Genomic DNA, 12,266 nt, shown 5'->3' on the forward strand with positions numbered 1-12,266 from the left:
ACATAAGAAGCCTGCTAGCAGAGACGACAGTCCCGTGCAGGCACTCCGCTCCGAACATCACGTTACCGCCACAGTGATCCCCTTCTCTGCGTGGTGATCCTGAGGCTGGACACGGCCATTTCCTGGAGTTCCTGTCACCCTTACAGAGGGAAGGTCTCTGTTTGCCCACAGCATCTATCCGTTCCAAATGGCGCCCTATTTCCTAGTGCACTACTTTTATCAAGAGCCCATAGGACTCAGGTCAAAAGGAGTGCACAGCAATAGGGAGTAGGGTGCCATTTGAACCCTATGTGATGCGACTTCTTTTGTGGTTGGTGCCCCTCCCTCCCCTTTTTGAGACGAGGTGGATCCTTTTCAGTCCTTTTCACCCTCTCCGCTGGGCACGTACTGCACTTCCTGTTAGGTATAGAGCATTAGTTAATAGTGTCTCCTTAACACTACTCTAGATAGCCTACACATCTCACTAGGAGGTATTTCTACTTTAACACAATGTGTGAGGTCATGTCAATAAAGGACTAATTGCAAGCTCATCATATCCCTTTCGATTCATCTCTAATTGATGCAATTACCTGTTAAAATTTCAAGTAAAATGAATTAATCCCTCTGCTATTGCAAGTGATTTTATGTTGAACTTTAGCCGGATAGTTACACCTTTTCACCTTTTCATGACTGAAACGAAAATAGATGCAAAGAATTCCACAGATGTTTTTCCCGTGAGCTTTTAGACAGTGTTCTGCCCTGCCTATAATAGTGGTGCGCGCATTCCACCCATCGATGAATCAATTGTTTTCCAGCGCTAGAATCTAACTCCCTGTAGCTCATGACCCTAAATGACATACCCAAATCTAACTGCCTGTAGCTCATGACCCTAAATGACATACCCAAATCTAACTGCATGTAGCTCAGGACCTAAAATAACATACCCAAATCTAACTGCCTGTAGCTCAGGACCTAAAATAACATACCCAAATCTAACTGCCTGTAGCTCAGGACCTAAAATAACATACCCAAATCTAACTGCCTGTAGCTCAGGACCTAAAATAACATACCCAAATCTAACTGCCTGTAGCTCAGGACCTAAAATAACATACCCAAATCTAACTGCCTGTAGCTCAGGACCTGAAATAACATACCCAAATTCTAACTGCCTGTAGCTCAGGACCTCAGGACCTGTAGCTCAGTCACTCTGTAGTGACTCCTCTAGCACTGAGATGCAGTGTCTTAGACCGCTGCACCACTCGGGAGCTCTATAGATTAAATATTTAGGATGTTTTGAGAGCATTTTGAAAATACATTTAAAATCCATTTTAGGCGTATGTGTATTAAATGTTACAAAAACCAATGGACAGCTAACAATAAAAGTAGAACAAAATAGCTACTACTAAATGGAAGGCTAGCTGGTGGTTAGCAATTAGCATTCGGCCATTAGATACTAATTTCATAAGAAATAACCTTCTAAAAATACATATTATTACCGTGGCTCATACTGTACACTCAATATGAGCCCTCATAATAAGAATAAAACATAGCCCCTTAACTGTTTGTTGTTACAGCCTGAATTTATTGTCATTTAATGTTTAATGGCCTAAACACAATACCCCATAACGGCAAAGTATTTTTTTATTTTTTATTTTTTTAAATAAATGAATAAATAATGAAAAGCTGAAATGTCTTTGAGTCAATAAGTATTAAGTATTTGTTAAAGTAAGCCTAAACAAGTTCAGGAGTAAAAATGTGCTTGACAAGTCACGTAATAAGCTACATGAACTCACTCTGTGTGCTATAATAGTCTTTAACATGATTTCTGAATGACTACCTCATCTCTGTACCCCACACTTACAGTGATCTGTAAGGTCCCTCAGTCGAGCAGTGCATTTCAGACACAAAGACCAGGAAGTTTTTCCAATGCCTCACAAAGAAGGACACCAATTGGAAGTTGAGTAAACATTTTTTTTTTTAAACATTGAATATCCCTTTGAGCCTGGTGAAGTTATTAATTACACTTTGGATGGTGTATCAATACACCCAGTCACTGCAAAGATACAGGCGTGCTTCCTAACTTAGTTGCCGGAGAGGAAGGAAACCGGTCAGGGATTTCACCATGAGGGCCAGTGATGACTTTAAAACAGTGACAGAGTTTAATGGCTGTGATATGAGAAAACTGAGAATGGAACTTACAATTCCACATGTGAGAATTAGAATTTTACCTGTGACTATTTTTCATATGAACTTGCAATTCCACATGTGAAAGTGAGATTTTCACATGTGGAGTTATCTTTTCTTCACATGTGAGGTGAAAACACGCTATTCACCTCACATGAGAGAAGGTGGTGACCTCTAAATACTTGTGGAAGTATGTTTTCACATGTGAAATTTAAACTCAACATGTGAAAACGCGATATGATGTGAAACTGTTTTGTGTGTGTGTGTGTGTGTCTATGTCCCAAACAGCACCCTATTCCCTATATAGTGCACTACTTTTGACTGGAGCCCTATGGGTAGTAGTGCACTATGTAGGGGCATAGGGAACGCCGCAGAATACAGTATGTATCCTTCCTCCCTCCTACCTACACCTGATGCTATGTGGCTGTGTAATTGGAAGCTTGTGAAACTAACATAGTGAACATTCTCGGGATATCAGACTGCACATTGCAGAATAACCACTCTAGATAATGACGAGGTGGAGTTTCAGTGGAGTTTAGATTCACAGATACCGTAGGCCTGGATAGGTTGGGTAGATGATTAAAAATGCAGACGTTTCAGTAGTCTGTAGGAATGTTTTTACTTAATATACATGGAGTTACACATTTCTAATGTAGAATTAACCAATTCATTACTATTTTTATTTAACTAGTCAGTTAAGAACAAATTCTTATTTTACAATGACAGCCAACCTGGGGGACAGTGGGTTAACTGCCTTGTTCAGGGGCAGAATGACATATTTTTTACCTTGTCAGCTCAGGGATTCAATCTAGCAACCTTTTGGTTACTGGCCCAACGCTCTAACCGCTAGGCTGCCTGCCACCCCAAATGAATGCGTCTCTAAAAGTAGAGATTTGCTCTACAACTATTTACTGTACAAGTCATTGTGAACAAAAATCCCAATTCCATACTGTGATTCACATCCAGAGGTTAATGTATAAACAGACATGACACAGAGACATTCACTAAGAGTCTGTTGCTATGGAATCTGTTGCTACGGAAAACACTACATCATTCACAAAGCATTCTCTCCCTCTCTCTTCAGCCCTACCACACTTAAAGATGTGGTCAAACAAGACGCCCACAGTGAGTCTAAAAGGAATGGCTCAGAATCTGGTTTTCTATTGGCAGGAAGATGAAAAGACTACTCACAGGTACTGTAGGTAGACTTAGGCAATGTCTCAAAGTGGGTCAGAGATTGGGTCACATTCATTCTGCCTTTGGCAGTCTGACCTCAGAGCAGCTGACACGACATGGTGAGCTGTATTATCTACCTCCAAAAAGGGCACCCTATTCCCTCCGTAGTGCACTACTTTTGACCAGAGTCCATAGAGCAGGGGGTATTTAACTCATACCCTCAGAGGTCTGGCGCCTGCTGGTTTTCTGTTCTACCTACCTGGTGTCCCAGGTCTAAATAAGGCCCTGATTAGAGGGGAATCACCCACCTGGTGTCCCAGGTCTAAATCAGGCCCTGATTAGAGGGAAATCACCCACCTGATGTCCCAGATCTAAATCAGTCCCTGATTAGTGTCTCTGTAGCTCTATACCCTGTGGACTGATCTCCTCACGTCTCTGTAGCTCCATACCCTGTGGACTGATCTCCTCACGTCTCTTTAGCTCTATACCCTGTGGACTGATCTCCTCACGTCTCTGTAGCTCCATACCCTGTGGACTGATCTCCTCACGTCTCTGTAGCACCATACCCTCTCCTCCCGAGTGGCACAGCGGTCTAAAGCACTGCATCTCAGTGCAAGAGGTGTCACTACAGTCCCTGGTTTGAATCCAGGCTGAATCACATCTAGCTGTGATTGGGTTCCATTAGGGCGGTGCACATTTGGCCCAGTGTCGTCTGTGTTTGCCCCGTGATTAGGCCGGCATTGTAAATTAGAATTTGTTCTTTTAACCGACTTTCCTAGTTCAATAAAGGTTCCATTTTTAAAAAAGAATGGATATTGATTCAGTCAAGTCTGTGCATTGCATGACCACATACAAGTATAATAATTTATTGTTGTATAATAGACTAGGGTGTATACATTTGGGACAATGGTTTACTGAATAGATAGAAACACCTGGCTTGGTGATGACACCTCAACTAAACAACTATTATAGCTTAGTCATGACAGGGCTATTGTGTTCTGTCTCTGCCCTGAATACCAACCTAAGTCCTCCACGTCTCCCACAGCTCAGCTCAACGCTCCGTGGAACTTCTCTCTCTCTCTCTCTCTCTCTCTCTCTCTCTCTCTCTCTCTCTCTCTCTCTCTCTCTCTCTCTCTCTCTCTCTCTCTCTCTCTCTCGCTCTCTCGCTCTCTCTCTCTCTTTTCTCTCTCTCTCTCTCTCTCTCTCTCTCTCTCTCTCTCTTTTCTCTCTCTCTCTCTCTCTCTCTTTTCTCTCTCTCTCTCTCTCTCTCTCTTTCTCTCTCTCTCTCTCTCTCTCTTTTCTCTCTCTCTCTCTCTCTCTCTCTCTTTTCTCTCTCTCTCTTCTCTCTCTCTCTCTTTTTTTTCTCTCTCTCTCTCTTTTCTCTCTCTCTCTCTCTCTCTCTCTCTGACAGTCCAGACACAGTGCATTTTGATTCATCAGGCTTCTCACCACATCTTGGGCCTATTCCTCGGCTCCCTTTGTGCCAACGTGTCTAGAATACTACACAGTCAGCTGCTTTGACTTACTGGGAAGAGAATATACACAGCCATTAGGAATTCACGTCTCCCGCAAAGGCATCGAGTTAAGTGGAAGTGATTGTTTCAAACCACCAAGTTCTCTCTGGTTGAGAGGTATCACATGATGTGTCACGCGGGAAGACATATTTCTATGTCTATGTCTAAAATGGCCACCTATCCCCTTTATAGTGCACTATGGGTCCTGGACAAAAGTAGTGCACTATATAGGGAATAGGGTGCCATTTGGGATGTAGTTAAAAAATTAAAAAAAGAAGAGCCTATAAGCCTATATGCGTTTTGCTCGGGCCACAATGACGGGCTTAAAATTAGAGGACGTTGACCTGGTTTAAGTGGAAAATGGAAGAGTGGGGAAAAAACCACATTCCACTCTGATCCGCTTCATTTTTCCAAGTATTTCTCTGTCGCAGAGTTTGAGGGCGGGAAATAAGCATCCTAAAGCCAACAGTGAGAGACCCAAGATCCTCTGCTTTGCTTCTTTTCGGCATTCTCTATAGCAGGGGCTCCCAAACGTTTTCACTCGGGGCCCCCCCCTTCCAACATTGGGGAACATCCAGCGCCTGTCTATTTCTTTGGCAACAAGCAGTGTTCATGACACAAACTGTTCACAACCCTCTTGCTGGTGGAGAGAAATGTGTCGTTTTTTAAAGCAAATTTTCTTGCAATTCTATACATTTTGCCAAGTCTAATGTGTATTCATTTGATATTTGAGTGATAACAATTTTTCCAATAATTGGCCAAAATAAAACTAAATTAAAAAAACAGTTGCCATGGGCTAATTGATCTGGACATTTCTGACACGTTTTAAATATCTCTCTAAGGTCTGTAAAGACAAGAGGAACTGATGACATACTATCTAATGTAGAAATTGCACCTTGTGCATTCTGTTATTTCAACTCACAAGAGTATGTTTAAAGATGGACTGAGTTCCTTTAAAACATTATTTTTGGGAACCACTGCTCTATAGCATTCTAGAACCACTGCTCTATAGCATTCTAGAACCACTGCTCTATAGCATTCTAGAACCACCGCTCTATAGCATTCTAGAACCACTGCTCTATAGCATTCTAGAACCACTGCTCTATAGCATTCTAGAACCACCGCTCTATAGCATTCTAGAACCACCGCTCTATAGCATTCTAGAACCACTGCTCTATAGCATTCTAGAACCACCGCTCTATAGCATTCTAGAACCACCGCTCTATAGCATTCTAGAACCACCGCTCTATAGCATTCTAGAACCACCGCTCTATAGCATTCTAGAACCACCGCTCTATAGCATTCTAGAACCACTGCTCTATAGCATTCTAGAACCACTGCTCTATAGCATTCTAGAACCACCGCTCTATAGCATTCTAGAACCACCGCTCTATAGCATTCTAGAACCACCGCTCTATAGCATTCTAGAACCACCGCTCTATAGCATTCTAGAACCACCGCTCTATAGCATTCTAGAACCACCGCTCTATAGCATTCTAGAACCACTGCTCTATAGCATTCTAGAACCACTACAAGGCATTCTAGACACAGACCATTGACTTTAACATACATGTATTTCTTTATTTTTTTACCCCTTTTCCCCACAATTGGTAGTTACAGTCTTGTCCCCTCACTGCAACTCCCCTACGGATTCGGGAGAGGCAAATGTCGAGAGCCATGCGTCCTCAGAAACGCAAACCTGCCAAGCCTCACTGCTTCTTGACGACACTGCTCGCTTAACCCGGAAGCCAGACACACCAATGTATCAGAGGAAACCGTTCAGCTGGTGACCAAAATCAGCTTGCAGGCGCCTGGCCCGCCACAAGGAGTCGCTAGAGCGCAATGGGACAATGAAATCCCGGCCGGTTAAACCATCCCTAACCCGGACGACGCTGGGCCAAACCCTCCCGTAACCCAGACGACGCTGGGCCAAACCCTCCCGTAACCCAGACGACGCTGGGCCAATTGTGTGCCGCCTCATGGATCTCCCGGTCACGGTCGGCTGTGACACAGCCTGGGATCGAACCCGGGTTTGTAGTGACACCTTAAGTACTGCGGTGCAATGCCTTAAACTGTTGCGCCACTTGGGAGACCTCACTCTAACATACATGAATGTAGATACTCCAAAATCCAAGCCCTATCTGGAATGCTCACGCAGTCCCTGACCTGGGTGCCTGGGGTGGAGGGGTGCAAGGAGATGAGACCCTTACAAACATTTTTTGAAGTGTCACATGTGAAAATCACTCTCGCATGTGGAATTGCACTTTTTGTGAAAAACATTAATGTGAAAATCGAATTTGCCATTTTATCTGTAAAACCTTCACATGTTATACTGCAAGTTGACGTGAAAAATCTTCACCTGTAAAATTGTCATTCTCATATGTGGAACTTTGATTTTTTTTACATGTGTAGCTAAGAAAATAGCTAGCTAGCTCACTTTTGTATGTAAGTCAATGAGAAAAAGATAGCGTTTCAGATTATTTTTTATATCCGTTTTAAAGGTTTTGGCTCTTAAATAGTTTTATTTTTGTAAACGAGGGCTCACATTGAGTGTATTTACATGTCTACAAACGGACCACGCTAAAGATATGTATTTTAAAAGGCTACTTTTTATGAAATGTGCATCTAATCTAGCTAATTAATAACTGTTAGCTAGCTTAGTGTTAGGCAATAGCTAGCCTGCCATTTTGTCCTGGCTAGCTATTTTGTGCTTTTATTATTGTTTGGTGTCCATTGGTTTTTGTTACGTTTAATACACTAAAAGTATTTTAAAACATGTGTGAATGTGTTTGCTATTGGAATGTAACGGATACTTTTCTACAAAGAGATTTTAGCATGACAGTTTTAAGTAACAGCAAGTTTTCCAGGACATGGACATCTTATATGGGCAGAAAGCTTCAATTATTGTTAATCTAACTGCACTGTCCACTTAACAGTAGTTATTACAGTGACAAAATACTATGCTATTGTTTGAGGAGAGTGCACAACAACAAAACACGTATCACGGCAACTGGTTTGATACATTCACCTCTGAAGGTAAATAATGTACGTACACTCAGTAATCTTGCTCTGATTTGTCATCCTGAGGGTCCCAGAGATAAAATGTAGCATAGTTTTGTTTGATAAATTACATTTTTATATTCAAATGTATTAACTGGGTCCTACAGTTTGAACCCCTGCTGTCTCTGGCTCCACACCCACCCTGCCCGGCCATCTAGATGTGTGAAAGTTAGTGTATAAGCTAATCATCTATCATGTATGACATTCCTGGGAGTGTGTAAACTTACATTTTGCATTACCATATCATTTTTGTATGCTCTCTATGTAACCGGTGCGAAATGGCTAGATAGTTAGCGTGGGTGCGCGCTAATAGCGTTTCAATCGGTGACATCACTAGCTCTGAGACCTTGAAGTAGTTGTTTCCCTTGCTCTGCAAAGGCCATGGCTCTTGGAGAGCGATAGGTAGTAATGCTTTGTGGGAGGCAGCTGTTGATGTGTGCAGAGGGTCCTTGGTTTGAGCCCAGGTAGGGTTGCGAGGGACGGAAGCAACATTGTTATATCTATAGTTATGTACTTGAAAATGTATCAATTTGGCAGACTCGATACAAAAATATTGTCCAATATCACAATGCTTCACTGGATCAATCTGAAACTCTGCATACACACTGCTGCCATCTAGTGGCCAAAATCGAAATTGCGCCTAAACTGCAGCATTATATTATGGCCTTTCTGTTGCATTTCAAAGATTATTTAAAAAATATATATATTTAAAAAAACGCATGTTTTTTGTTTGTATTATCTTCTACCAGATCTAATGTGTTATGTTCTCATTAGTTTGGTTGTATTATCTTCTACCAGATCTAATGTGTTATGTTCTCATTAGTTTGGTTGTATTATCTTCTACCAGATCTAATGTGTTATGTTCTCATTAGTTTGGTTGTATTATCTTCTACCAGATCTAATGTGTTATGTTCTCATTAGTTTCACGTTCCCACAAACCTCAACGTGTTTCCTTTCAAATGGTATCAAGAATCTGCATATCCTTGCTTCAGGTCCTGAGCTACAGGAAGTTAGATTTGGGTATGTTATTTTAGGTCCTGAGCTACAGGCAGTTAGATTTGGGTATGTTATTTTAGGTCCTCAGCTACGGGCAGTTAGATTTGGGTATGTTATTTTAGGTCCTGAGCTACAGGCAGTTAGATTTGGGTATGTTATTTTAGGTCCTCAGCTACAGGCAGTTAGATTTGGGTATGTTATTTTAGGTCCTCAGCTACAGGCAGTTAGATTTGGGTATGTTATTTTAGGTCCTGAGCTACAGGCAGTTAGATTTGGGTATGTTATTTCAGGTCCTGAGCTACAGGCAGTTAGATTTGGGTATGTTATTTTAGGTCCTGAGCTACAGGCAGTTAGATTTGGGTATGTTATTTTAGGTCCTGAGCTACAGGCAGTTAGATTTGGGTATGTTATTTCAGGTCCTGAGCTACATGCAGTTAGTTTTGGGTATGTTATTTTAGGCGAAATTTGGAAAAAAAGGGTACGATCCTTACCAGGTTAAATAAAATTAAAATAAATTATAAAAAATCCTGTGATTTGGCTCAGCAAATCCTGTGATTAACTCAATTACATTTTAAAACATTTGTCAGCCCTATTTTGAGTTGAACAGTCAATATTCTGAGAATGAGAGAAATGTTTAATAAATATACAGTAACATTGGAAGAGAAAGCCAGCCCTGATGGTCAAGACTTAGCTATCATCCAGAAGGCGAGGTCAGTACAGGTGCATCAATGCAGGGACCTAGAGACTGAAAAACAGCTTCTATCTCAAGGCCATCAGACTGTTAAACAGCCACCACTAACATTGAGTGGCTGCTGCCAACATACTGATTCAAATCCAGCCACTTTAATATTGGAAAAATTGATGTAAAAAATGTATCACTAGCCAGTTTATATAATGCCACTTACATACCCAACATTACTCATCTCCTATATACAGTGGGGCAAAAAAGTATTTAGTCAGCCACCAATTGTGCAAGTTCTCCCACTTACAAAGATGAGAGAGACCTCTAATTTTCATCATAGGTACACTTCAACTATGACAGACAAAATGAGAAATATAATCCAGAAAATCACATTGTATGATTTTTAATGAATTTCTTTGCAAATTATGATGGAAAATAAGTATTTGGTCAATAACAAAAGTTTATCTCAATACTTTGTTATATACCCTTTGTTGGCAATGACAGAGGTCAAACATTTTCTGTAAGTCTTCACAATGTTTTCACACACTGTTGCTGGTATTTTGAATCAAGAAGCTAATTAAATTAAACATTATGATCATACAGCTGAAATCATAGGTTTACACCTTAACCTTAACCATAATTTTACTTCCTCATTCCAAATACATTTAAAAACTCAGTTTTTCATTTAATCCTAGTAAAAACAGCCTGTTTTAGGTCAGTTAGGATCACCACTTTATTTTAAGAATGTGAAATGTCAGAATAATAGTAGAGAGAATGATTTATTTCAGCTTCTTTTTCTTTCATCATATTCCCAGTGGGTCAGAAGTTTATATACACTCAATTAGTATTTAGTAGCATTGCCTTTAAATTGTTTAACTTGGGTCAAACGTTTCAGGTAGCCTTCCACACGCTTCCCACAATAAATAGGGTGAAGTTTGGCCCATTCCTGACAGAGTTGGTGTAACTGAGTCAGGCGTATATGCTTGGGGTCATTGTCCATTTGGAAGAGCGATTTCCGACCAAGCTTTAACTGATGTCTTGAGATGTTGCTTCAATATATCCACATAATCTATTTTGTGAAGTGCACCAGTCCCTCCTGCAGCAAAGCACCCCCACAACATGATGCTGCCACCCCCGTGCTTCACGGTTGGGATGGTGTTCTTCGGCTTGCAAGCCTCCCCCTTTTTCCTCCAAACATAACGATGGTCATTATGACCAAACAGTTCTATTTTTGTTTCATCCGACCAGAGGACATTTCTCCAAAAAGTACGATCTTTGTCCCCATGTGCAGTTGCAAACCGTAGACTTGCATGCTTATGGTGGTTTTGGAGCAGTGGCTTCTTCCTTGCTGAGCGGCCTATCAGGTTGTGTCGATATAGGACTCGTTTTACTGTGGATATAGATACTTTTGTACCGGTTTCCTCCAGCATCTTCACAAGGTCCTTTGCTGTTGTTCTGGGATTGATTTGCACTTTTCGCACCAGAGTACGTTCATCCCTAGGAGACAGAACGCGTCACCTTCCTGAGCGGTATGACGGCTGCGTAGTTCCATGGTGTTTATACTTGCGTACTATTGTTTGTACAGATGAACATGGTACCTTCAGGTGTTTGGAAATTGCTCCCAAGGATGAACCAGACTTGTGGAGGTCTACAATTTTTTTCTGTGCTCTTAGCTGATTTCTTTTGATTTTCCCATGATGTCAAGCAAAGAGGCGTTGAGTTTGAAGGTAGGCCTTGAAATACATCCACAGGTACACCTCCAATTGACTCAAATAATGTCAATTAGCCTATCAGAAGCATCTAAAGCCATGACATCGTTTTCTGGAATTTTCCAAGTTGTTTAAAGGCAAAGTCAACTTAGTGTATGTAAACTTCTGACCCACTGGAACTGTGACACAGTGAATTATGTGTGAAATAATCCGCCTGTAAACACTTGTTGTGAAAATTACTTGTGTCATGCACAAAGCAGATATCCTTACTGACTTGCCAAAACTGTAGTTTGTTAACAAGAAATTTGTGGAGTGGTTGAAAAATGACATTTAATGACTCCAACCTAAGTGCATGTAAACTTCTGACTTCAACTGTAGGTGTACCTTGTGCTGGGGAAAAAAAGGCCACTGTAAAATGTTACATTTTGTCACACAACACAATGCCACCAATGTCCCAAGTTTTGAGGGAGCGTGCAATTGGCATGCTGACTGCCGGTATGTCTACCAGAGCCATCCCACAGGTCACAATCAACAACCTGATCAACTCTATGTGAAGGAGATGTGGCCCTGCATGAGGCAAATGGTGGTCACACCAGATACTGACTGGTTTTCATCAGGCAAATGGTAGTCACACCAGATACGGACTGGTTTTCATCAGGCAAATGGTGGTCACACCAGATACTGACTGGTTTTCATCAGGCAAATGGTGGTCACACCAGATACTGACTGGTTTTCATCAGGCAAATGGTGGTCACACCAGATACTGACTGGTTTTCATCAGGCAAATGGTGGTCACACCAGATACTGACTGCTTTTCATCAGGCAAATGGTGGTCACACCAGATACTGACTGGTTTTCATCAGGCAAATGGTGGTCACACCAGATACTGACTGGTTTTCATCAGGCAAATGGTGGTCACACCAGATACTGACTGGTTTTCATCAGGCAAATGGTGGTCACACCAGA

The sequence above is a fragment of the Oncorhynchus gorbuscha genome, unplaced genomic scaffold (genome assembly GCF_021184085.1).
Source record: "Oncorhynchus gorbuscha isolate QuinsamMale2020 ecotype Even-year unplaced genomic scaffold, OgorEven_v1.0 Un_scaffold_4161, whole genome shotgun sequence".
NCBI lineage: Eukaryota > Metazoa > Chordata > Actinopteri > Salmoniformes > Salmonidae > Oncorhynchus > Oncorhynchus gorbuscha.